Here is a 27,937-nt window from a genome sequence, read left to right as displayed (position 1 = left end):
CTGGGATGGGCACCCTGCCCCATGCTGTCAGAGGAGCTCAGCAGGGACCCCCCCCTCCCCAGTTATCACCAAGGGTCCAGCACCTTCCCTGCCTGTCCACTAGATGTCCACATTGGGACCTGACAAGCTAAACTACCAGGTTAATGAGATGTGGGAACAGTAGTCACCTATGAGGGGGAGAAGATGCCAAAGGGTGGTTTGGAGGTGGTCACCTCCTGTCTCCTGTCCTGGATGCTGTTTGCCTGAGTGTGTTAGGTCAGCAAAACCTGCAGGGAGCCTGACCCTTCTGTGTCTTTTTCTAACCATCTGTGACAATTCACCCAAAAGTTGAGGAACCATTATTCCATGTGGACCTTTGTCCTCTCAGGCATGGCTCCACTCAAGTCAACATCTAACAAAACCAAACTGAAAAGTAAGAAGATTGAGGGCCAAGGAGCCTGCCCCCTGAGCCAAGACAGCCAGGGAAGCCAGGACAGTGGTCTGTAGGCCTTGGAAGGCAGCCCCTGGGTGGCAGCCACACGTGGCCCTTGCTGAAAGACACAGGGTGGGGCTCTGCCAAACCCTCCAGGTTCCCAGCACAGCAAGAAGCCGAGTGGGAGGTGGGAGGAAGCAGGGAGGTGGGAGGAAGCAGGGAGGCGGGAGGAAGCAGGGAGGCAGAGGCCTTGGGTCACAGGAGAGAGAGAACCAGGAGGCAAGGGCCAGAATTGCCTCTGTCTCGGGGAGAACTAGTGAAACTCTGAGGACAGTCATGGGCTGCATGAGGACAGTGCACCCCAGGACGGCCACGTAGAGAGCACCCGAGGGAGCTGGAAAGCTCTCACCCAGTGACACCAGAGACACTTCAACATCCTAGTGCAGCACACTCTGCGTGCCTGGTGGTGCTACTGTAGATAACGCTACTGTGTGGCCAGTGGTATAAGATAGAGCACGTGTGATTGTGTAGATGTACACATGCCCGATGATACTAAGCAATGGTGCTCCTGAGGTATTTACTAGACTTCACTTCCCATCATTAGGGTGCAGTCTTTTTACCTTATGAAAAATATATGGGAAAGCAATATGCCCTGGGACACCAGCAGCCGCCCCAGCTCATGTTCACTGCATCTTTTGTTTCCATCAAGAGGCAACATGGCGGTGGGTGCAGGCCTACAGTCCCAGTGACTTGGGAGGCTGAGGCAGGAGGATAGCAAATTCAAAGCAGCCTCGGCAACTTAGTGAGGCCCTAAGCAACTTAGTGAGACCTGTTTCAAAATGAAATATGGAAAAGTGGTGGGGACAGTCATGAAGCAGCTCTGGGTAAAATCCCCAATACCAAAATAATATTATTAATAGTAATAATAATGAGGAGAAAAAGAAAGCCAAGAGGGAGTGACTGGTAGCATCTAGGTTTGTGTAAGTTCTCTGTGATGTTCTCACAACTTCGAGACTGTCTAGTGTTGCACATCTAAGAAGATTTAGTAGGGCTGGGGATGTAGCTCAGTTGGTTCAGTGATTGCCTCACAAGCACAAGGCCCTGGGTTCAAATCCCCAGTACTGCAAAAAAAAAAAAAAAAAGAAGAAGATGATTTAGTGATGCATGACTCTATGTTTTGGCTTTTTTTGGAGGTGAAGGGGTTCAAAAACAGGCCTAATGCTTACTAGGACTGAAGATCCAAAAGTAAAATAAAAATGGACCCTTTTGTTAAAGCAGAAAACTAAACAATCTTGGAACCAAAGGATCCACCTCACCTGGTTTATGGGTGAGCACACTGAGGCACAAGCAGGAGACAGGCTCACAGAAGGGCAGATCCTGAGTCATGACCTCTGTATTGTGCTGATGCCTCTTGAGGTCCTGCCTGGGCCTTAACTCTGCTGGGAGAGAAGAACCCAGCAGGAATAGGCCCTGTGAAGAGGGGTCTTGGGAGTATGTTTTGCCACCCAACTTAGGAGTGACCTCTGAACTGGGACACAGAGGGCTCTTTGGAATGGGTGCCTGGGTCACAGCAGGGCTTGGTTCATACCTTGCAGGGACAACACAAAGCCCCATTCCTTGCCCTTTCCTCTTTATCTACCTGCGTAGTTAGTGCAGGGGAAGATGTACAAATGTCCCTGTCTACCCTCTTTGTCTCACCCTCTGTGCAAGCCATGTGACTGTAGGCAAGTCATTGTCCTCTATAAAATATAGGAGGGCTCCCTTCACCATTTGGTGAATGCTGTTGTGGGTGTCAGGGGCGGTAGGCTGGGTCTCTTAAAGGACTGGTGCTCCTTCTCTGCGTCTCTCCTGCACTCTGGGGGTGACGGGCCATTCCAGAATCCTCCTGAGTAGACTCACTCACTAGTTCTCCTCCTGGTTCAAGGGAACTGAAAAGGTCAGAAAATGATCCAGGGTACCAGAGGGTAACCCTGTAACCATCAAGACTCCCACCTTCACCAATTCATTCTGTAGAATGGAAACAAGAGAGGGCAGTAACTGTGGAGGTAATTCAGGAACTGAGAAAGGAGCCCCTAAAATACAGGGAGAGCCAGGGGAGAGCTAGGTATGGAGGTGAACACCTGTGTTCCCAGCTACTCAGGAGGCTGAGGAGGGAGGATCACTCGAGCTCCTGAGTTGAGTCCAGCCTAGATCGTTAAATACTGAGATAGATGTACCATCTGTCCCAGTTTTCTGCCTCAGGTCAGCCTTATTTCCTGCCCTAACCCTAACCCCATGTTCTTCTCACATCCAACTGTTAGAGTTGGGACCTTCTGAGAATCTGAAGAACTGAAAATACTCCCTCTTCAACCCCAATTTTTCCATCAAGTCAGAAAGATTTCAGACAGGTTTCTCAGTGTAACAGAAATGAGTTTATTGAAAGTTTAGGAAAAGGGGACAATCTCAAGGGAAAGAGTGGATCCTCTCAGAGAGGAGAGGGACAGTGTGCCTCTCCTGCACTCCAGTTTTATTGGGGATCCCAGAGAAGTTTCCAGAGGCCTGCCCATATCCACATCTTGACTTCTGATGGACAGCATACTAACTTCAGACTGTCAAGTCCCCATTGTCATGGCAACTATAGGTCACCTTGGCCAAGCTGACCCGTTCTAATTGGAGTTTTAAAACTTATTTGTTCTAATTAGTTATACACAACAGTGGAATGCATCTTGACACACCATGTATACATACTCTTCTAGTTGTACATGATATAGAATCACACCAGTTGTGTAATCATATATCCACAAAGGGTAATAATGTCCAATTCATTCTAACTCTCCTTCCTACTCACATATCCCCTCCCCTCACTTTACTCTCCTCTGTCTAAACCAAAGTACCTCTAATCTTCCCTATCCCCCACCCGCTTTTTGTGAATTAGCATCCACACATCAGTGAAAAAATTTGGACTTTGGTTTATTGGGATTGGCTTATTTTGCCTAACATGATATTCTCCAGATCCTTCCATCTACCTAAAATGCCGTCATTTCATTCTTCTTTAAGACTGAATAATATTCCATTGTGTATATGTACCACATTTACTCTATCCATTCATCTGTTGAAGGGCATCTAGGTTGGTCCAATAGTTAGGCTATTGTGAATTGAGCTGCTATAAACATTGATGTGGATGTGTCACTGTAGTATGCTTATTTTAAGTGTGTTGGGTGTAGACCGAGGAGTGGGATAGCTGGGTCAAATGGTGGTTCCACTCTACATTTTATGAGGAATCTCCATACTGCTTTCCATAATGGTTGCTCCAATTTGCAGTCCCATCAGCAATGTTTGAGTTTACCTTTTCCCCCACATTCTTGCCAACATTTTTAATTGTTTGTAGTTTTGATAACTGCCATTCTGATTGGAGATGAAATCTTAGAGTAGTTTTGATTCGCAATTCTCTAATTGCTAGAGGTGTTGAATATTTTTTCATATATTTGTCGATCCATTGTATTTCTTCTGTGAAGTGTCTGTTCATGTCCTTAGCCCATTTATTGATTGGGTAATTAGGTTTTTTTGCTGGGGAGTGTTTTGAGTTCTTTATATATCCTGGAAATTAGCACTCGGTGCATGTGGTAAAGATTTGCTCCCATCCTGTAGGCTCTCTCTTTATGTTATTGTTTCCTTTGATGAGAAGAAGCTTTTTTGTTTGAATCCATCCCATTTATTAATTCTTCATTTTACTTCTTGTGGTTTAGGAGTCTTGTTAAGGAATACAGTTACTAAATCGACATGATGAAGATCTGGGCCTGCTTTTTCTTTTAGCAGGCACCAGGGCCTCTGTTCTACTGCCTAAGTCTTTGATCCACCTTGAGTTGAGTTTCATGCAGGGTGAGAGATAGGGATTTAATTTCATTTTTCTACATATGGATTTCCAGTTTTTCCAGCATCATTTTTTGAAGAGAATATCTTTCCTCCAATGAGTGTTTTTGGCACATTTGTCTAGAATAAGATAACTGCATTCATGTGACTTTGTCTCTGTGTCTTCTATTCTGTACCACTGGTCTCATGTCTGTTTAGGTGCCAATACTGTGCTTCTATTGTGACTCTGTAGTATAGTTTAAGATCCACTACTTGATGCCTCCTGCTTCACTCTCCTTGCTAAGAATTGCTTTGAATATTCTGGGTCTCTTTTTTCTCCAAACGAATTTCATGATTGCTTTTTTTACTTCTATTAAGAATGTCATTGGAATTTAACAGGAACTGCATTAAATCTGTATAACACTTTTGGTAGTATGGCCATTTTGACAATATTAATTCTGTCTATCCAAGAGCATGGGAGATCTTTTCTTCTTTTAAGGTCTTCTTCAATTTCTTTCTTTAGTGTTCTGTAATTTTCATTGTAGAGGTCTTTACCTCTTTTGTTAAATTGATTCCCAAGTATTTTATTTTTTGAGGCTATTGTGAATGGGGCAGTTTTCCTAATTTCTCTTTCAGTGAAGTCTTTACTGATGTATAAGAAAATTTTTGATTTATGGGTGATTTTATATCCTGTTACTTTGCTGAATTCATTTATTCATTCTAGAAGTTTTCCAGTGGAATTTTTGGATCTTCTAAATATAGAATCATGTTGTTGCCAAGTAGTGATAGTGAGTTCTCCTTTTCCTATTTGTACCCCTTTAATTTCTTTCATCTGTCTAATTGCTCTGACTAGAGGTTCCAGGACTATGGTGAACAGAAGTGGTGAAAGAGGGCATCCTTGTCTTTTTCCTGTTAACAGAGGGAAGGCTTTCAATTTTTCTTCCTTTAAAATGATATTGGCCTTGGGTTTAGCATATTTTCCTTTTATGATGTTGAGGTATGTTCCTACTATCCCTAGTTTTTCTAGTGTTTTGAACATGAAGGGGTGTTGTATTTCGTCAAATGCTTTTTTCTGCATCTATTGAGATGATCATATGATTCTTGTATTTAAGTCTATTGATGTGATGAATTATGTTTTTTTATATTTCCATATGTTGAAACAACACTGCATCCCTGGGATGAACCCCACTTGATAGCGGTACACTATCTTTTTAATGTTTTTGTATGCCATTCACCACAATTTTATTGATAATTTTTGTATCTATATTCATCATGAATATAGGTCTGCAATTTTTCTTTCCTTCATGTATCTTTGCCTGGTTTAGGTATAAGGGTGATTCTCATAGAATGAGTTTGAAAGGGTTCCCTCCTTTTCTATTTCATGGAATAATTTGAGGAGTACTGGTGTTAATTCTTCTTGAAGGTCTTGTAGAATTTGGCTGAGAATTCATCTGGTCCTGGGCTTTTCTTGTTTGGTATGCTTTTGATGGCATCTTCTATTTTACTGCTCGAAATCGGTCTGTTTAATTTGTGTATGTCCTCCTGATTCAGTTTGGGTAGAGCATATGTCTAGAGAAATTTGTTGATGTCTTAGAGATTTTCTTTTTTATTGGAGTACAAATTTTTCAAAATAGTGTCTATCTTCTGTATTTCAGCAGTGTCCATTGTAATATTTCCTTTTCATCACAAACTTTGGTAATTTGAGTTTTCTCTGTTAGTATGGCTAAGGGTTTATCATATTTATACAAAGAACCAACTTCTTGTTTTGTCAATTTTTGAATTATTTCTTTTGTTTCAATTTCATTGATTTCAGCTCTGATTTTAATTATTTCCTATCTTCTACTGCTTTGGCTGTTGATTTGTTCTTTTTCTAGGGCTATGTGATGTAATGTTAGGTCATTTATTCATTGACCTTCTATTCTTTTAATGAATGAGTTCAATGCAATGAACTTTCTTCTTGGCACTGCCTTCATAGTGTCTGAGAGATTTTGATATGTTGTTTCAGTGCTCTCATTTATCTCTAAGTATTTTTAAATTTCATCCCTGACTTCTGCTGTCCATTTGTCATTCAATAGCATACTATTTCATCTCCAGATGTTGGAGTAGCTTCCATTTTTTAATTTGTCATTGATTTCTAATTTAATTTTTTTGTGATCTGATAGAATGCAGGGTACTATCTCTTTTTTTTTTTTTTTTTTTTGTATTTGTGAAGAGTTGTTTTATGCCCTAAGATATGGTCTATTTTATAGAAGGATTCCTGTGCTCCTGAGAAGGAAGTATATTCATTCTTTGATGGAAAAATTATTCTACATATGTCCATTAAGTCTAAGTTGATTGTATTTTATTTTTAAAAATTTCCTCTAATTAGTTATACATGACAGAATGTATTTTGACACATTGTACACAAATGGAATACAGCTTCTCCTTTCTCTGGTTGAACCCAGTGCAGATGTACACTCATACATTGCTGATGGGGCTGCAAACTGGTGCAACCAAACCACTATGGAAAGCAATATGCAGATTCCTCAGAAAATGTGGAATGGATCCACCATTTGACCAAGTTATCTAACTCCTTGGTTTATACCCAAAGGACTGAAAATCAGCATACTACAGTGACACAGCCACATCAATGCTTTTAGCAGCTCAATTCACAATAACTAAACTATGAAACCAACCTAGATGCCCTTCAACAGATGAATGGATAAAGAAAATATGATACATATATATAACAACATATTAGTACTAAAAAAAGAATGAAATTATGGCATTTTCAGGTAAATGGATGGATCTGGAGAATATCATGTTAAACAAAATAAGATAAGCCAAATCCAATAAACAAAGGTCGAATATTTTGTTTGATAAGCAGATGCTAATCCATAATGGGGGAGGTGGGCAGGGAAGAATGAAGGAACTTTGGATTGTGCAGAGGGGAGTGAGGGGACAAAAGGGGGTGTATAGATGGGAAGGATGGTGGAATGTGACAGGCATTACCTTGTATACATGTATGCACTACCTGTGTGACTCTGCACCATGTCTGATTATATTATTTGGTCCTATAGATTCTTTGTTTACATTTGTTTGGAAGATCTATCCAGTAGTGAGAAAGGTGTGTTAACGACACCCAGTATTATTATGTTGTGATCTATTTGTCCTTGAAATTGAGAAGGGATTATTTGATGTATGCAGATACTCCATTGTTTGGGGCATAAATATTTACAATTGTTATGTCTTGCTGACGTATAGTTCCCCTAAGCAGTATGAAATGTCCTTCTTTGCCCCTCTGATTAATGTTGGCCTGAAGTCCACTTTATCTGATGGAAAACCTTGTTTGTTTACCCAATCCATATGAGTGGTATGTTTTCTTCACATCCTTTCACCATCTGTTTGTGGATGGCTTTGCCTAGGACATGAGTCTCATGAAGACGGCATATTGTTGGATCTTGCTTCTTTTATTTTTTTAATCAAATCTGCCAGGCTATGTCTTTTGATTGATTAGTTCAGGCCACTAATATTCAAGGTTATTTTTCAGATATTATTTGTATGCCTGGTCACTTTGGTTTTTTTCTGGTTTTTAATTTGACTTAGTTTCTCCTTTGATTGACTATTCCTTTAGTGTAATTCCTCCAGTTGCTGGTTTTCACATTGCTTTTTCATTTCATCCTTATGGGATACTTCATTGAGAATGTGCTGAAGTGCAGCCTTTCCAATTGTGAATTCTTTTTTCTTTTAGCATGGAAGGTTTTTTTGTATAATCTTCAAATCCAAAGGTTAACTGTGCTGGAAATAAAATATTTGGTTGGCATCCACTTTATTTCAGAGCTTGGTATAGATCATTTGAGGACATTGTAGCATTGGGGGTCTGGGTTCTGAAATTAGCTGAGATCCAAATTGGGTTCCCCCATACATAATCTGATATTTTTATCTCATGGCCATTAAAATTCTATCCTTGTTCTTTATGTTAGTCACTCTCATTATAATGTGTCTTGGTGTGCATCTGAAGTAATTTTGAACACCTGGGATCTTATAAGCCCCTTTAATTTGATTTTCTACTTTGTTCTTTAGGTTTGGGAAATTTTCTGATATTATTTTATTGAACAGATTGTGCATTCCTTTGGTTTGTATCTCTGCTCCTTCTTCTATCCCAACAAATTTTAAATTTGGTCTTTTCATGTTATTCCACAGTTCTTGGAAGTTCTGTTCCTGGTGTCTTACCATTTTCTCTGAGTGGTCAACATTATTTTCAAGATTATATATTTTGCCAGGCATGATGGCACACGCTCGTCATCACAGCAACTCAGGAGACTGAGGCAGGAGGATCAGCATTCAAAGCCAGCCTCAGCAAAAGTGAGGCACTAAGAAAATCAGTGAGGACCTATTTATTAATAAAATACAAAATAGAGCTTGGAATGTGGCTCAGTGGTCAAGTGGCCCTGGATTCAATCCCCAGTAACCCCCCAAAGAAGTTTACATATTTTGTCCTAATTGCCTGAAGTTATGTCTAATAAGTGGTTTAGGCTGTTGGTCATACTTTTCATTAAAGTTTTAATTTGGTTTTTTGATTCCTTCTTTTCACAGATTTTTGCTGGATTTCTTTTCAGGATCTCTGTCTCTTTACTGAAGTGATCTTTCACCTGAAATTTATTGCTGATTTCATTTTTTACATCCTCCTATACATTGTGAACCAGTTTAACTATGTACACTCTGAATTCCTCTGAAATTTCTTCTATTGTGATGCCAATGGATTCTATTGTTTGGAGTGCTTTTTCTCCTTTTTTTTTTTTTCATATTGCTTGTGCGTCTTCCCATCTATCCATGTGGATATGGGGCAGTACAGTTTCCAACCTGTAGACTTATAGTATATCTGAATGTTTCCAGCACCAGGCATTAAGTGAGAGACCAATATTAACAGTACCCAATACAAACAATATATAGTCTTAAACCAAATACCTCCTATTAATGCATCTACAATTTTGTCACAAAACACAGAAATGATGTGTTCAATTATTGTCTACAATATAAACAGCAAGTTTGCAAAAGGGGTTTACAAATCATGGTGGACAAAGAGAACAGAAGTGGTGTATGATGTGATGTTTATGAGGAAAGAGAAGATAGAAGTAAAAAATTATTATGGGAAGAATAAAAGAGGAATTAATAGAGGTTGACTGTTAGCAGAAGAAAAGAGAGAGAATTCAGGGAGACAGATAAGGGAGCAGAAAATAAAGCAAACAAAGAAAAATTTTAAAAGTAAAAGTAAAAGAATACCCAAGAAACCTGTAATATGCTATTCAGACATCCCAGTCCTCGATGAACTGATGCACGAAAAGTACTTGGTTTCAAAAATGGTAGTGATATAAGAGAGGGGAAAAAAGAATCTCAAGGAAAAATTGAACAGTTTCTGCTTCCTTTCTCAGCCAATAGGTCAGGTTGCCTGCAGTTTGATGGTAGCTCTACCCTCAGGATGTTGAGGGTTTCTAGGTTGGGAGGGTTACACTTGTAGGCAGAACTCCTAGAGGTGGGATATAGCAATTTCTTTGTCCATGTTGGAAGACTGGACCACAAGAATCTCTTTTGTGTTCCACTCATGTAATGTAGGAGCCTGATCTTAGGCCCTGTCACCTGTGGACCCCACAATTCCTGATCTGGCAACTCTGTCCCCAGGATCCTGAGGTACAGGCTCCAGAATCTGTGCTTCTGCCAAGGAGAACTTTTCCGTATAGGGGGGCACCTAGTAGTGAATAATGGGCTGGTTGGGTCTAGGGAGGGGTTGGGAGGTTGAGGATTGTAGAGCCAGAGGTCCCTGTTGGGTGCCAGGTTAATGCTGGACATGATAGGACTTGGGGATAGGTAGATGCGGGACTGGGGAGGGGGTGGGGACCCCTTCCCTCCTTGAGCCTTTCAGGAAATCAGGAGCTTGGGAGGGCCCAGCTTTCTGCATTCTCTTCAACCTGTGTGTTCCCCAGGTGAAATGCTCCAAGATTCTGATTTTCCTCTGGATTACTTGACTCAGAAAGGCCCAAGCAGAACTAGCTGTAAGCTCAAGGATGTGGGTTTCAGTTTCCATAGACTCCAAAGGTTGCAGTCACAACATGGCTGTGGAAAATCGATAAACTCTAATTGGACTCTTAACCACACATTCTTACAGGTTTTATAGATAGGAGAACCCATCCTTATCTCCCGGAGTTTCAGGATCTGGTCACGAAAGTCTCCTCCTTCACACTAATGTGGGTTCCTCTCATCAACCTTATTTTGGGCCCACATTTCTCCTGCAGTGAACAGGTAATTTGCTGAGTAATATAACATATTGTGCCCACTGAGGCCAGGCTTGGCTGTGGTTAAGTTGCATCTTGGGAAAAAAAGCATGTGAGGGTCAGTACAGCTTGCCCATTTTATAAAATTATTATCTTAACTTTATGTTCCCACCATCCTCATTCATCTGTTCCCTAACACCATGATTCTGAAAATCTCATGGTCTTCACAGGGGCACAAGTGGCCAAGAGAAGACCCAGTCCCAGTTTATGCAGCCACTGGGCCTTCTCCTGAGGACCACAAAACATCAGCTTTCCAGCTGGCAAAGAGCCCATGCTTGAGCCCCACATGCCCTGAGGCTTGTGAAAGGCTGGGGCATCCTGCAGGGAAACTCTCTATCATGCCCCTAACATTGGAGTAATGTTGAACAGGACTGGTTTTCAGCTGGTAAGGGCTCTGGAACCCTGAGCACCTTCTCCTCTGTCCATCTTAAAAGCCGGCAGTAAACTGGAACCCCCAGCTCTCTGGGATAGGGTGATTAGTGGTAGGACAATTCACTAAGGGTCCATTACCCAGGGTGGCGCTTCCCCAGAACCTAGTCTCCACTGTGAGAAATACCGAGGTGGCACAAGAACACGCCCTCGGAAGTGGGTCGGCAGGGCAAACTTTACTTCTGCCAGACCAGCTTGCTACCAAACCTGGCCGGCAAGCGCACCTGGGCGGGCAGTCCGCCTCTCTTTAGCGCTAACACAGCGCAGCCGGGACCCCGACAGGAGGAGCCGGTGGTCGCGATCTGCACGACCAGCTAATTTCAAAACTGCTGTGGGCAAAGGGAAGCGCGATACTGAACATGGCTACAGTCGGATCCTACCTCCCAGTGAAGGCTAAACACTGTATCCCGCACCTCCTCCAGGGCCGAAGGCTGGGGACCGGGTCCTACCCGCCCCCGGGAGCCCTTTCCCTCCTAGGGAGGGTCCAGGCCGCTCCGCTCCCCACGCTCGCCTCCAGGTCCCGCTGCAGCTCCTCCCAGAGGTAGTCTGCGCTGTTTCATGGCAGCAGCCCAGCGGGGCGGCAACCCAGAAGAGACAGAGGCGCCCTGGGACCTGGCGACGTCCTTAGTGGGGCCACTTTGGCTGGGACGTCTCCTGCCGACCTCACTGGGGCTGCGCAGGCGAAGCACCTCCTCCCTTGGCGAGAAGGCGAGTCTAACGGCCAAGAGTTTGGCGCGGGCCATGAGCTAGCCAATCAGAGCCTGCGTGACGACCGACCTGCCCCAGCGCACGCTAATTGGTTGGTGCAGTCCGCCTGTACCGCCCCCTGGGTTCTGGGGCGGGGTTTGGACGTGGCTCAGGCCAGGAGTGGATGCAGGAACCCGCACCTGCTATGGGCTGCAGGGTGCCTGAGAATCAACCCCGGGCGCTTTTCCCAAACAAGCATAGAGCAGTCCTAGCTACCCAGTCCCTTCCCTGTGTCCTTTGTCACAGAAATCACATCCCCAGCATTCGGCCCCCAAAACAAAATATCCTACGAGCCCAATAGTTAGAGAAGCTAGGCAGTGACATTTCTGGGGTGTCTACCTGCTCTACTTCCTGAACCCTCTACAATGGAGCCGCCACTCAGGGGTGTTCACAGCCAGCACTGCTCCATGGGTCGTGTAGCTGACTGGCTGTCGTGAGAAAGTACGGGTGTGGAGGAGCAGCAGAAAAGGGTCTAGTAGTATAGGACCCCTTGCCCTGGCCTTGGTGCCAGGAAGCGGGTTTCAGGGAGGAGGTGGGCCCAGGCCGGATTATAGGGAAGAACCAAGCTATGAGGAGGTGGATGAGACTGGAGGTGGGGCCGAGGTCGGCAAGAGCCAGGGAAACTACCTGAATCAAGCGGGTGAAACCTGGTGGCAAGGTTTGAAGCTGGTAGGATGGTGGTTGGTGGCACCCAAGGCAAAAGACGGGTAGGGGTTTCGTCTTCACTGGGGGAAGGCGTGGTTTGGGTTCTCACAGGCCCAGCCTTTGTCTCCCCCGGATTTGGCACTCCTCTTTCATGGCTTTCCCTTTGGGTAAGAAACTGGATAGAATTGGCGAGTCCAGGAATTGTCCCCTGCCTTGGACTCCCCAATGCTCCTGTTCTCCCTGCAGGCAGTTGGAGTACACAGGCTGGATGAGGTTGCCGGAGCCTTCCGCCTGGGAGTGCTGATGCAAATGCAGCATGTGCCCCACTTCACTGTGCTTGGGTACAGCTTCAGCAGGGATTTCTACCCGGTGTCTGCTCCACGTGCTTCTGGCTTTCATATCACAGTCGCTCCGGGTGGGGCCTCAAACTGCCAGGAAGGACCAGTTGCATACAGCAAGTAGGACACGGACACAGATACCAGTCCCATTGGGTCCCTGTGTGCCAGAGGCTCCAGGTGAGATCCACCCCATGTAGTGGCTTGTGTGAAGTTCCGACGACTTGGGGTCAAGCTGTTTGTTGAGGGGCAAGACAAACTGACACCCTTCCACCTCCCTCCTCCATCTCTAAGTGGGGAATAATGAGTACTCTTTGCAATTCTTGGACTCACCACAACTTACTCTGTAGCTAGGGCCCTCTCCCATTTTGTGGAGTCTTTTGCATAGACCCTCACACTGGACCATATGTCACCTTCTCCTAGAGGTCTTCACTGCCTCTCTGCAGCAATTCCTTGCTCTGGTTTCCCCATGTATGTATTCATTTATTTGTGCACTACAGGGATTGAACTCATGGACCTTCTTACAATGCCACACATCCCCAGTCCTTTTTAATTTTAATTTACAAAAAAATGTATAGTTGTAGATGGACAGCGTGGCTTTATTTTGTTTATTTTTCTGTGCTGCTAAGGATAGAACACTTTGTAGGCAAGCACTGTGCTGAGCTGCAGCCCCAGCCCTTTTTGTTTCTATTTTTGATTCAGAGCCTCCCTGTGTTAGCCAGGCTGGCTGAGAACATACAATTGTCTTACCTCAGGCTCCCAGGTTACTGGGGTTACAGTTATATTCTTCTAGGCCTGGTGCCCTGGAGCCCTTCATTCATTTAAAAAAAATTTTTTTTAGATGTAGATGGACGTAATACCTTTATTTTATTTATTCATTTTTATGTGATGTTGAGGATTGAACCAGTGCTTCATGCATGCCAGGCAAGCACTTCTACCACGGAGCCACAACCCCAGTCCGCCCTTCATTCTTATTGCTGTCTCACACACCATATATTTTTACTGCCTTGTCATCAGCCCGCCCACTTTTCACACTCAGCCCCAGGAGGGCAGTTCTTCCTCACTCTTAAAGAGCAGAGTCCACCTCAGGACAGAGGTTCAGTCAATGCAGAATAAATTAACATGGAGGACTGGCTTCTACTGGGGTCTCAGTAAACATAAATGACTATTTTCCTGCCATCCTTTGACTATCTGCCAGCAGTGACAGGATGAAGACAGTCCCCTGTGTTTCCCCCACCCTGGTTGTCCCCTAAAGACCCATGTGATCTGCCTGGCAGAGGAGTTCCTTCTGGAAGAGCCAGGGCAGCTTCTTCCCCTAGAGGGCCAATGTCCCACGTGAGTGCAGTCATCTTTCCCAGCCTGGCCTGGGTCTGGGAAGAGAGTGCCCAGTGGTCCAGTCCAGGCTGGGGCAGTTGAGTTCTTGTCCCCAGGGCCAGGGCTGCCAGGGTTTGAGAAGCCTGAGTCTGTATCATTTCCTACCAGGATCACCCTTGGCAGCTGTGAGAAGTCGCTGCTTTGGGGAGTGAGTTGGCTGTGCCGCATGGGCACTGAGCAGGAAGATGGCTTGGAAGTAGAGCAGCTGAGAGGTGATTCTGTCCCCTGCTTGCTCGTCCTTCTCCTAGGCTGCCTTGGCCCAACCTCTTATGTCCACAGGACCACTGGACAGACATGCTGGACACCTGACCCTTGGCCTCCCCAACCCCATCCCTGCAAGTTTTCTTTCCCCACTCCTTTCCACCACAGACTGGAGAGTATTTATTTGAGTACAATAAAAAGTATTATGTCAAGGGTAATTTCTAGTGTTTGGAGGAAGGCCACAGTGAAGGGAACAGAAATAGGAGGGGGGTTCATGGCCCAACCATGTGCCCTTCCTCTCCCCTGCCCTGAGCCCCTCTGTCTGGCTTTGTCCAACTTAGCACTGAGGACACACTAGATTTGGAAGACTCAGAAGACTCGCACCCGAGACTCAGTCTCCCAATTCAGTGCCCATCTAGAATCTGATTGTAATCCAAATAGAAAAATGCAGAGGAGGTGGGGAGCTCTCCTTCTTCCTCCAAGGGGCCTTCCTGCCCCAGCGTGCTCAGCCAGGGATAGAAAATCACCTGTGGGGCTGTTCTCCACCTGCCATGAGTGATGCTCCTTGAGGTCCCCCAAGAGCCAAGAAGCAGGGGCTCCCTCCAGGGCTAGTGAGCTCTGGCATCGTGTTCTTCCCTGTCCCCTGCTGCCTCAAAAACAGCCCTCCTTACTCTGCTCCACCCCAGTCCCTTCACCCTGCCTACTCAGCACTCAGGACCTGCGCTGTTTTAAGAACCTGCAGATCCTGTAGTGCCCGAGGCTGCTCTGGCCTGAGCCCTTGGTGTCCAGACACTGACCTGGAGGCAGCAGGAAGGTGAGCTGATCCACACCCCACCTTTCCCTTCTGCTCTCCCCTTACACATTGTCCATTAGAAAAAAAAATCCATCTGTCACCTTCTCTTCGAGGCATGTGTGCAGGGAGCACTTCAGGAGACAGATGACAGCTGAAAGCACGTTCAGCTCCTGAACCCTTTCCTCTCATTTCACTACTTCTGCCCTTTTTTTTTTCTTTCTTTCTTTTTTGAGACTCTAAGACAAGTCAATTTTTTGATTAAAAAATTATGTAGCAAACACAATGTCAATGAGCCAAAAGTCTCAAGGGATTAGGGTTGTATCGGCTTCATTTTAATATTCCAGTCACTGTTTCACTACTTCTGTCTACTATGTTAAACCCACATGTTGGGTTTTAGACAGGTGTGTGTTTGTCTCTGAAGCAGGGAAACCCTGAAGACCCCAGTCTTCAAACCCTACGTTCCTCCTGTGAGGCCACCATTACCACCAGCGCAGCCTCCTCATCCCTCACACTCTGGACCTAGAAAAGTTCAGCTCAGGGAACAGTGCTGCACTCCCGACTCCACACCTACATGCACCTCCTGCGTGCCCAGGAGTCCACAGGACCAGGATCCTGAGAGGTCGGGTGAATGCCAGAGATGGGGTGGCTAGGCCAGACCATCCTTGTCCTGCCCAGTTCCTGATTCCACATTTTCCAAGTGCTTGATCAGGTACCTATTTGACCCCTTGCCTGGGAGACTCAGAAGGCTCACACCCAAGACTCAGCCTCCCAACTCCAGTGCCCAGCTACCCTTCCTGTCTTTCCCCAAGGACACCCCTCGAAAACACAAATCCAGCCTGATCTGAGCTCTCCTCCCCTCTTCTAGTGAGTCATCAGAATTCTGCTCATTCATGTGCAAACCTTGCATTCAAGCAAGTTCCCTTGCTCAATTGGTCCTGTTAGTCTTGGAGCCCAGATGGAGTTAGCTGGACAAATGGGATCCCTGGTCATGCTGGCCTAGTGTGTTTCTGGATGTAAAGGGCCCAAGGAGCTCTGGAAGGGAAGCAGCACAGAGAGGAGCCCATTGAGTGTAGGCTGTGATGTGAGCAGAAAGTAGTAAAGAGCACCAAGTTGGCCAAGGAGCAATTAGGGTGGGAAGGCTGGGCTAGGACAGAGCTCAGCGGGAGAGTTCTTACCTAGTACACAGGACACCCTGGGTTCCATCCTCAGCACCACAAACCTTCCAAAACAAAACATAGAGCAGACCCTGGAGGAATTTCTCAAGCACTGAAGTGCTTGCCAGAATTTCCTGGAAAGCTTCCAAAACTCTTTCTGGGTTCTATCTTCAGACATCGTTTATATTGCTTGGGCCATGGCAGGGCTCTGGGGTCCGAGAATGTTCTGCAGGGAAGCAGAAGGTGCAGCCTGAGCTGTGAACCACTTTAGTTGAGTTACCCTGACTTCTAATCCAACTGGCACTTACTAACTTAGTGAACTTGGACAAATCACAGGATGTCCTGTAGCCTCAGCATACTCCAAGCAACAATCCAGCAAATGTCGTTTTGTGACGGTATTCAGAGACTCAAACCAGGTGCTGTCCACTGACTCAGCAGCATGGCGCTGGTGCAGGACAACTCTGGCAGTCCTCTGGTCAATGTGAAGGGGGTCCACTTATCAAGTACTTTGCAGGGCTGGGGAGATAGCTCTCTTGGTAGAGTGACTTGCAAGCACAAGGTCCTGGGTTCAATCCCCAGTACAGAAAAAAAAAAGAAATCAAGTACTTTCCAGAGGTGATGGAGCCACTTCAGACTTCCAGGCCTGGCCCGATGACCTGCTCTTCAGCACCTATTCCAAGTCTGATAAGTAGCAGGGCCACCTCCAGCCCCCACCTTGATCAGCAGGGACAGGGCTCAATTCTGGTCTCCTCTGTACCCTTCCCTTATAGTTACCATGTGGGTAAGTGAGACAGTGGACAAAAGTGTGGGAAGCCGTCCTTATTTATCAGAATCAGACTAGGTTGAGCCATGGGACGCAGATGCCTGGCTTCTAGAAACTGCCGGGAAGCATGTGGCACTGCATGTGTATGGTTCCCTGTCTCTTTCTGGAATATTTCCACTAAGATAATGGCTCCTCTAACTCCACCCTATCCTGTCCATCACAGAAGAAGCTCCTCCCAGTCTTGCCCCATTTATCTGTGTCTTATAAATAAAAGAGAGTTGGGTGACTTGTTGTAAGAGGCCAGAACTGCTATGGCCAGATCCGTCATGCCCCCTCTCATTTAAAGAGTATTGGCTCTTGTATGTCTATTGAATAGATATGTTTTTGAGTAATAGATTGCAAAACAGCCAAGGTCATCCTCTGGCAGTAACTCTTTTCTCATCCACATGGGAAGTGCCAGGGTGGAGCCCCACATTTGGTGCCTGGAGAGCGACTATTCGAGAAGATTTTAGAAGAAAGAAAAATGGTAAGGTATTGGCCCCTTTCCCATGGGAAGCATGCATGTGTGAATAAGTTTAGTAGTAAGATAGAAAGGGAATTTAATTGTGTGATGGTACATCTGAGTAATTTGCTCTCTACAGAGAAATAAAAATAAATCTATTCAGCTATATTCAATACTTAGCCAGAGTGAAAATTCAGTGGAAAGAATGAAACTCCTACAATTCTTGAAATGTAAATAGAGATCTGTTTGCTTTAAATTCTGCAGACTCAATCAGGCAGGCCTGCCTGCATCTCTGACTGTATGAGACTGTATGAGACTGAGAGCTAACTTGACTTAGAGAGATGCAAAAGTTTAGAATCCCGAGAAGAAAAGATCCTCATCAGGAATTCAGAGAAAATCTCTAACTTTAGGGAAATTGCTCAGCAAGTTTCCTAGATTTAATATGTATGTTCCCACCACAGCTTCCAGCCCTCCAGAAACAGCATGGTTTCTGCTTCCAGGGGTGAAGGATGGAAGCCTAGAGAACATGGCTGCTCCCTGCTCAGGCAGAGCCCCTCAGGGCCAAGCCTCTTGATGAGAGGAGAGAGAGCATGGGGATTGAAAGCACAATTGAATTTAGTTTGTGTTTGGTCGGAATTTGGTCAGAGAGCAGAGCAATTGAGACAAAGGGCAGCGCGATACACAGCGACCAATCGCACTGGGCAGGAAAACTCCACTGACCCTTACATCCACCTGTCACTCAGCAGGATCCCCCCTCCCCTATTCCAGCCTATAAAAACCCTGGGCAGCGAGGGCCACGTGTGATTTTCTCCAGCTCCCTACCTGACCTGTACCCCAGGGGGCTGGAAGTTTTGCCCAAGAGCCAAATTCCAATAAAGCTTGCTTCGGCTGCTTTCTGTCCCATTTTATTTGGTCACTAACCATGCCCCCAAGCTTAGAGTTTGGTCTGTAATAGAAACTTGCTTGTATTGTGGCCAAAATGTTGATTTTTGGACTTTAGGAGATTTAATCAAGGAACTTAGAAATGTTATTAAGAACTTTAAATCTAAGAGTGAGAAATACTCATCCTCCATGACCTCGTTGACCTCTGGGATCATATTTTTAAAATTTTCAGTAGTTATGCTTAAGTGGTTTCCCATGGACAAAGAGATACTGAAGGATGGGGACAAAATTTCTATTCAGAGGACTGGAAGGCATTCAGATGTAGAGGAAGATGATCTAGTATGGCATCTCTGTAATTGACATTTGAAAGGTCCTTCTTCAGTGCCTCATCTTGTTCCTAGGGAAGAACTTAAAGTCACAAGGCCAAGAATTCGTACCCCTGCTAATACAGCAGAGAACAAATTAGCAAAATTCAGGTTATACCCCATTTTTTAGCAAAATGATTCTCAAAGTTCTGAGGGCCTAAAAAGAACTCATGTGTCTATTCCTTTTACAACATTTAGGGAGTTAAAATCTGCATGCTCTATGTATGGAGCGAACATGCCATTCGTCCTAAGTCTCTTACGATCTATATGTAATGAGGCCCTACCACCTAAAGATTGTCTCCTGCTAGCTAGCTCCTGCCTTTCTGAAGGCAAGAATTTCACATGGAAATACAATTGGATAGGGCATTGTTCAGATCAGGCAGAAATTAATAAATTGGAGTTCAGATTACCTTGGATATGCTTAACTGGCTCAGGACAATTTGCTGATTTGGGACAATTGACTTATGATTTGCAAACTTATGCTCAAATAAGTGCATGTGCACAAAGAGCATGGAGATAATTACATGCCCAGGAAGAAAAAACTCTAAGCCCCAGCCAAATTTGGCAGGGGCCAGAGGAATATTTTTCAGACTTTTTAACAACTAACCTGGACAGTGTTGACTCAAGGATTTGGAGATAGCCCTCACTTGTTCAGGCAAACCCTAGCTAAGGACTTAACAAAATTCAGAGATAAAACATTTGTAATTGTTCTCCAATATGTACATGAATGTGCTACCACTTAGGAAAATATCAAGGCCATTACAGAGGCTTCTTAGGGATAACTGGATACTGCAGGCCTTCGATTCCTGGGTATAGGGAATTAGCTAAGCCTCTTTATAGCCTCCTCAAAACACCCTACACCAAGGAACAACCACCCTGATGTGAAAAGCAAAACATACTGAAGTTTTTTAAAATATCAAAAAGGGATCTTACTTTAAGCTCCTGTTCTCAACTTATCTAAGGAACAAGATTTAACCTGTTTGTCACTGAGAGAAAAATAGCCCTAAAAATATTCACCCAAAACTGTTGGATAGAAAGCAATGGACAAATCAGAGCAATAGCCAATGGCATATCTCAGTAAGGATTTTAGCATAGTAGCTTCATTCTCAGAAGTAATGGAAAATAAGTTCTCATAATTTTCCTAGACATCCAAACCTGTCCTAAAAACAAGAAATTGTTAAAATGCCCTTGGCACCAAGATTTTGGCTGGGACCACTAATCTCTTTCTCTTAGCTCCTTACAGGTCTCAGTGAAGGCTTACATTGAAATGTAACTGGAGAAGCCTGCAGGCTCACTAGGAGACCACTCAGACCCAAGGAGGAGAAAGGGGGAAAGAAAATATTTTCTGAAGTTGATAAAGGGTGTTCTAATTGTGCTTTTTAATGGATTAATCTTTTGCTTTTTAGGGATGATTTTAAACGTGAATAACAATCATCAGGACAAAAGCCAGCAACCCAAATTACTTTGAAGTTTTTCTTTTTATATCTTAAATTCTTAGACAAATTAAATCAATGTCTAATGCATTTTTGTTCATTGCTATGGAGCTTCACTTACAATAAATTATAAAAATTTACCTTTTTTTGGACTGATCTATAAATGTGTGTACACAATGACTATATTTACATGATTTCAAAACTTACAGTTCAAGGAGCATGCTCACATTTTAAAATTAAAATAAAAATGGATCCATATAACTTTAATTCACATGAATTAATAAGATTTATGTTGGGTAAACAACTAAAAATAAAAAAGACTTCTTTATACTTATTAACTCACATTTTTCCAGGTAAAAAGGATACTTAATTAATTCACATTTTTCCAGGTGGTCAAATAAGTAATAGAATTGATAAATTCTATAATATTTAAGATCTATATTTTTTGTTTCTAATGTTTTTTTGAACAGGAAAGAAATCATTAATATTATTACTTATATTTCTTTGATATCTTGACTTTTGCAATTCAAAATAAATAAATGTAATTGAGGTAAATAGAATTAATTATCTAAGCTTTTATTACAGGAGATACTTAACTGATTTACAAGGATGGGATGCTAAAAGATTGTCAATCAGAACATCATCTACTAAATATGAAAACATTAGATACTCTTAACTAAAATATATTTAAACATTTGACATATTTCTAATTTGGTTAATATAAAGAAAGTCTAAAATTCCTTTATTCTCTATGTTCTCATTGAGAACCAAGATACTATCCCTTAAACTATCAGGTGTGATATATAAGGTGAAAATTCCTTTTTCACCTTAAAATAGAAGACCATTACATGTTGAGTACATTAAAACAAAATTTGGACAGAATAATTTTCAAACACTTTACATGTAATTAAATTGGCTACATATAATTGGCTATATATAATTAAATTGACTATATATAACTAACACAATCAGCTAAGGTTATTAAAAGCTTTTTATTCTTTAAATTCTATTGTTTCTATCATAAAGTTTATTTTCATACATAGATAAGTTCTTTTCACAAAGTGCTATTAATTGGACCTTCTAACTAAAGAATAGAAGAAAAAGAAAACACTTAAAACATTAATTTCACATTCTAGTAAAATAATTTTTATGCCTATTGAATTTCTATTTTTGTTAAAAAAGCTAACTTCAAAGACTTTATGGTTTATATAATTTGGTTAAAAAAATAGCTGTTATTTTAAAATACCACCTTGCATTCCAAATTTCAAATTTCTCTTTAAAAGTCAAATTTGATTAATATAAAAACATCAATGCTTTTTGGTATTTGCACAATCACACAGGGCTGGGGACTCGAACCTGGGTCTCCAGCATGAGAGTCAGGCACTCTACGAATACTTGGGAATCAATCTCACAAAAGAGGTGAAAGACCTCTACAATGAGAACTATACAACACTAAAGAAAGAAATTAAAGAACACCTTAGAAGATGGAAAGATCTTCCATGTTCTTGGATAGGAAGAATTAATATTGTCAAAATGGCCATACTACCTAAAGTGCTATACAAATTCAATGCAATTCCAATTAAAATCCCAATGACGTACCTTACAGAAATAGAGCAAGCAATTATGAAATTCATCTGGAAGAATAAGAAACCCAGAATAGCTAAAGCAATCCTTAGCAGGAAGAGTGAAACAGGGGGTATTGCAATACCAGATCTTCAACTCTACTACAAAGCAATAGTAACAAAAACGGCATGGTATTGGTACCAAAATAGAAAGGTAGATCAATGGTACAGAATAGAGGACACGGACACAAACCCAAATAAATACAATTTTCTCATACTAGACAAAGGGGCCAAAAATATGCAATGGAGAAAAGATAGCCTCTTCAACAAATGGTGCTGGGAGAATTGGAAATCCATATGCAACAGAATGAAACTAAACCCATATCTCTCACCATGCACGAAACTAAACTCAAAATGGATTAAGGACCTCGGAATCAGACCAGAGACCCTGCAGATTATACAAGAAAAAGTAGGTCCAAATCTTCACCTTGTTGGTCTAGGACCAGACTTCCTTAACAGGACTCCCATAGCACAAGAAATAAAAGCTAGAATCAACCACTGGGATAGATTCAAACTAAAAAGCTTTCTCTCAGCAAAGGAAACTATCAGCAATGCGAAGAAAGAGCCTACAGAGTGGGAGAATATCTTTGCCAATCATACTTCAGATAGAGCACTAATCTCCAGAATCTATAAAGAACTCAAAAAACTCTACTCCAAGAATTCAAATAGTCCAGTCAACAAATGGGCTAAGGAAATGAATAGACACTTCACAGAAGAAGATCTACAAGCAATCAACAAACATATGGAAAAATGTTCAACATCTCTAGTAATAAGAGAAATGCAAATCAAAACCACCCTAAGATTCCATCTCACCCCAATTAGAATGGCGATTATCAAGAATACGAGCAACAACAGGTGTTGGCGAGGATGTGGGGAGAAAGGTACACTCATACACTGCTGGTGGGGCTGCAAATTAGTGCAGCCACTATGGAAAGCAGTGTGGAGATTCCTTAGAAAACTTGGAATGGAACCACCATTTGACCCAGCTATCCCACTCCTTGGCCTATACCCAAAGGACTTAAAATCTGCATACTACAGAAATACAGCCACATCAATGTTCATAGCTGCTCAATTCACAATAGCCAGACTGTGGAACCAACCTAGATGCCCTTCAATTGATGAGTGGATAAAGAAACTGTGGTATATATATACTATGGAATATTACTCAGCCATAAAGAATGATAAAATTATGACATTTGCAGGCAAATGGATGAAATTGGAGAATATCATGCTAAGTGAGATAAGCCAATCTCAAAAAGCCAAAGGACGAATGATATCGCTAATAAGTGGAGGATGACACATAATGGGGGGGAGGGAAGGGTTAGAGTTAGGGTTAGGGAGGGGGGCAAGTATGGAGGAAGGAACTACTGTATAGAGGGTAAAGAGGGGTGGGAGGGGTGGGGGGAAGGGAAAAAATAACAGAATGAATCAAACAACATTGCTCTATGTAAATTTATGATTACACAAATGGTATGCCTTTACGCCATGTACAAACAGAGAAACAACATGTATCCCATTTGTTTACAATAAAAAAAAAAAAACATCAATGCTTATATTTTAATTAACCATGGTAATTAGTACCATGGTTAATTAACCATGGTAATTATTGTGTTAATTATATCCTTCTTTTCCAGATATAGAAATCTTTAAAATATAAGACTTAAAGATACATTTTATTAAGCTGATACCCCCCAAACTAAAACTTTTTCAATAAAGGTCTCTTACAAACTTATATAATGATAACACATTAATTAATAAATTAATTATATAATTTAATATTTTAATCTTAAATAAATATGTTATACACTTTTTATATTAATCTCTACACTAAGAAGTAAACTTTGCTACATTTTTAGAAGGCATTCAGGAGATACTGGCTTATTTAAAGGCTAACAATATGGGATATGGAAGTATTTTAACACCTTTCCTCAAGAGGGGAGGGAAGCTCTTGACTTGTCTGTTTCATGTTTCAGATGTGATATTAGATTGTGCTACTTAATTTATATTAATCCAAAGAATTATGTATGGAGGTTTTATAAAATAATATTCAGATAAAGAGGCTAAAGATGGATTTTGTCAAGAGACCCACTTAGGAAAAATTAAGTACACATAAAATTTTTTTGAGGTTCTAACAACTATTATTAACATTTACTAAATTTTCTAAACTGCTTTCCATACATAAGCTCAGAGATATACATATTTTGTACATACAAAGTAATATTGTTCATTTTAAAGCTTATAACAATGTTTTCGATTACACATAATTAGTATTCTTTTACATTACATTTAATGCCAGATTTTTGTCATATAGTTCACTTATCCAAAACCCTACGTTGGACATTTGGATTATTTTTACTACTTTAAAAACAAGATTTTTAAAGATATTCATACAACTGTATCTTTATACATAAAGATTATCTTTCCATAGATTCCTTAAAATATAGTTCCTAGATCAATGATATAAATTCTAAGAACTTTAATTAACTTATTGAATCACTGTCCTTACAGATACTACCAATTCTAATATAATAGCTTAAATTAATTTAGAATAATGAGGCCATTACATATGGAACACACTTGTCATACAGCTAATTTTCAATGTCTGTACTGACTGCATTTTATAGCTTTGTAACTCACCCTGCTACTAGAGACAAAATCAAATCCTATATTTGGTGGAAACCAGGCCTTTTTTCTTTTATTGTAATGCCCTTTTCAACTTAACAACATTGACTTTAACAATACATAATTTTTATTAATCTTTCTAAGCAAATAGAAATGAATTAAGTCACTTCTTATGGCTTAAATATTTGTACAATGCTAGGTCATTGTCTACAATTTAAGGTTAATAATGCTTCAGTTTATAGCAATCTTTTCCTACAATTTAAAATGAAAATAAAAAATTAAAGGGGGGAAACATATCCCTATGTAAACCTACTTAATTTTAAAAAATATTATCTAAAAATTATGATATTAGGAGTTTCACCACTGCTGAGTGACACATGAAGCAATAGAATGCACCAGATTTTACAATAAGGAGATCATAAATCTCCAACCACAATATTTATATGCTAGCTTAATTGAGATCTCAGGTAAGTGAAATATATAGGAAATCTGTTGGGCCCATTTCCCAGATCCACCTTTAATACATCCAACAATGTGGACTGGAGAATCAATCCCAATACTTACTGGTGATATTCATATGATGGGAGGTTTTACAGATACATTACACCCATCCATGTGACTGGATTTGACTATACTGGCTGCAATGGAAACTTATCTATATGCTGGTCCCATGATAGACGCTCTGGCTCTCTAGATTGTAACCTTTAAGAAAAAGACAGACAAACCAATTCTACTGGCCCTTGGAACTTAGGATTATATATTCAAACGGTTTTGGGAATGGGACTTTCTCATGTAAAGTCAGTCAATTCTATGAAATATCCACCAATATCTTACTGCCTCAATTGTTCTGCAATAGAATTTGGCACTTTTCCTAAATGGATAAAATATACAAATATCTTGCCAATGCTACATATTATCTCTAAAGGTGGTAGATATGTTTTTGGATTGACCTTATAAAATAGATGAAAGACATTTGTATCAAAATATTTTCCTCTAGAAGATTCAAATCCAGCAAGGCCTAACATGACAACATTACCACTAAATGTTTCACTTTTACTTCTTGAAAAGAATTTACAAGCAATAATGTGTAATCTAAATCTTTAATGCTATAAAAGATCTAAGGAACTAGGCAAATAATTGAGTTGTTTAAGACTATCGTCAGAATACAAAATACGATTAGATATGCAATCATTCTGATTTTGAAACTCCATGTAATTTAGACTATTGGCAATTGTTTGGATATTACTTTGCACTATTGATAACCATGTAATAAAGACCAAATTAGAATCTAAGAAACTGGTTGATATTACACTAGAAAGATGAGTAATTCACATCTATATTCTAACAGTTATTTCTTTGATGATAATTTGGTTCCTATGTATTTAAATGCATTCTTCTAGGTTTCTATCTGTTCCCACATTCATTATTTCTAGGGGCATGATTCCTTCTGTTAAAATGCTATGGCACCTGAAAGTTAAAAATTAATAGAATGATTGAGATTAAATTAAATTCTTTAACAGGTACTATTACAAATTTCAGTAATGAGCCTTTTGCTCTCCAATTTAAACAAAGGCTTAAGTGCCAGAATGACTATAAGCATGTGCATTGTTACAATTAAATATCAGACTTCACAATGGAACTAAGAGATAATTAAGTATCATCTAATGGACATTTGACAAAATGTCCCAAATTGAATGGTGTAATATTGGAATAATGTTTGCTACTAACTGTTTTTGTATGATGATAACAAGTTGCCATAGCCTCCAAATAGCCAGGACTTCAGAGTAGCTCTCAGAACCAATATCCAGAGCTTCAACATGACTGCCCATCATTTGCATTTTAAAATTCTGAAAGTGGGGAGAAGTGGGAAGCCACCCTTATTAAGCAGAATCAATTAGGTTCAGCCGTGGGACGCCAATGCCTGATTTCTGGGGACTGCCCGGGAGCATGTGGCACTGCATGGGAATGGCTCCCTGTCTCCTCCTGGAATATTCCCCACTAAGAGTATGGCTCCCCTAACTTCATCCTATCCTGCCCAACACAGAAGAAGCTCTTCCTGGTCCTTGCCCCCTTTATCTGTGTATTATAAATAAAAGAGAGTTGGGCTACTTGTTGTAAGAGGCCAGAGCTGGTATGGCCAGACCCCTCATGCCCCCTTTCATTTAAAAAGCGGATTTGCTCTTGTGGGTTTATTGATTATATAAGCTTTTGGGTAATAGATTGAAAGACAGCCAACATCACCCTCTGGCAGTTAACCCTTTTGTCATCCGAGTGGGCTATGGTAATGAGGAGCCCCACATATGATCTACCAGAATAGTGACCTAGAAAGTGTCAGTGGGTCCCTATCTATCTACGGGTGCACTTCATTGAGTTCAAATTCCCAGGGGTTCCCTCCGGTGAGTGGTAGGTTACCAGAGCAGGTGGAATTAGGAGGACTGGGCTCCAGATCAACATAGGTTTGTTGTCCTGCACAAACCTTAGGTCTGGAAACTTTGAAAGAAACAACTGCCCCTTGCATCCTCAAGACACACTTGCCTCTGGTCCTTTTTACTCAGAGTCTGCTGGATCAGAAGGTCAAGGTGAGTGGTAGGAGAGCTCATTTGGCCATTTCAGCTTTGGTCCTATTAACCTGGGAAAGTCTCTTCACGCTTTGTCTCCACTCAGGTGGAAGGTCACCTGCACTCACTATGGCAGGGCCAAGACAAGGAATAGAGTGATATTCATTGGTGCAGACTGAGGGCAGGGGAGCTCTGGTGCTCAGAGACCCCAGAGGAGGTGCTCTAGGCACCTTGGTCTGCTTCATCCCCAATCTGTGCATGTGTTGCAATTCAAGGAATCAGATTAGTATGAAGTACAGCTCCAGGGACCAGCCAGGGTTTCACATCAAAGCTGCGTTCAAATCCCAACTGCAGTAGCCATCCATGAGATCTCAAGCAAGTCAGCCTCAAGGCCTCAGGGTCTTTCTTTGTCAATCTGAGAGAGAACTCCCCCACAGGGGTGCTGTGAAGGGTACCAGGCAGGCAGGATGGGAGGCAGTACTGGGGTGTTTGTGTGTAGGGTGGTGTAGCTGGCAGTGGGTGTTGTCTGTCCCTGCAGGTGATCTATGTTGCCCAGAATGCAAAGGACGTGGCCATCTCCTATTACAACTTCTACAAAATGGCCAGGTGCACCCTGACCCTGGCACCTGGGACAGCTTCCTGGAGAAGTTCATGGATGGACAAGGTGAGCCCCAATCTGGAGTAAGGGAGAGGGCTGGAGCTGAGGAAGGCCACCTAGAACTCATACCAATCCCTGTTGGTGCCCCTTCCCCAGTGTCCTATGGGTCGTGGTACCAGCACGTGCAGGAGTGGTGGGAGCTGAGCCAAACCCACCCTGTGCTCTACCTCTTCTATGAAGACCTGAACGAGGTGAGACTGCCTGCCGCCAATTCCATCCAGGACCCCCCTGGGGGACAGGAACTTCAGAGGTATGAGGGTCTGTGAGTGGAAGGAGCATTATTCTGGACCTCAATACCAGGATCCC

General features: G+C 42.1%; 1 protein-coding gene and 1 long non-coding RNA gene across 3 annotated transcripts in view; both read left to right on the top strand.

The window, feature by feature from the left end:
• Nucleotides 1-27,937, top strand: part of LOC306649957 (sulfotransferase 1A1) — a 239,208-nt gene that overhangs the window by 164,708 nt on the left and 46,563 nt on the right. The window lies entirely within an intron of this gene.
• Nucleotides 26,891-27,828, top strand: LOC306649972. Its single transcript, XR_013760756.1, has 3 exons — nt 26,891-26,994; nt 27,512-27,637; nt 27,728-27,828. It is a non-coding gene; the product is annotated as an uncharacterized lncRNA (long non-coding RNA).

Source organism: Sciurus vulgaris (genome assembly GCF_902686455.1).
Source record: "Sciurus vulgaris genome assembly, chromosome: 18".
Classification (NCBI taxonomy): Eukaryota; Metazoa; Chordata; class Mammalia; order Rodentia; family Sciuridae; genus Sciurus; species Sciurus vulgaris.
This window is presented reverse-complemented; position numbering and strand designations above follow the sequence as displayed.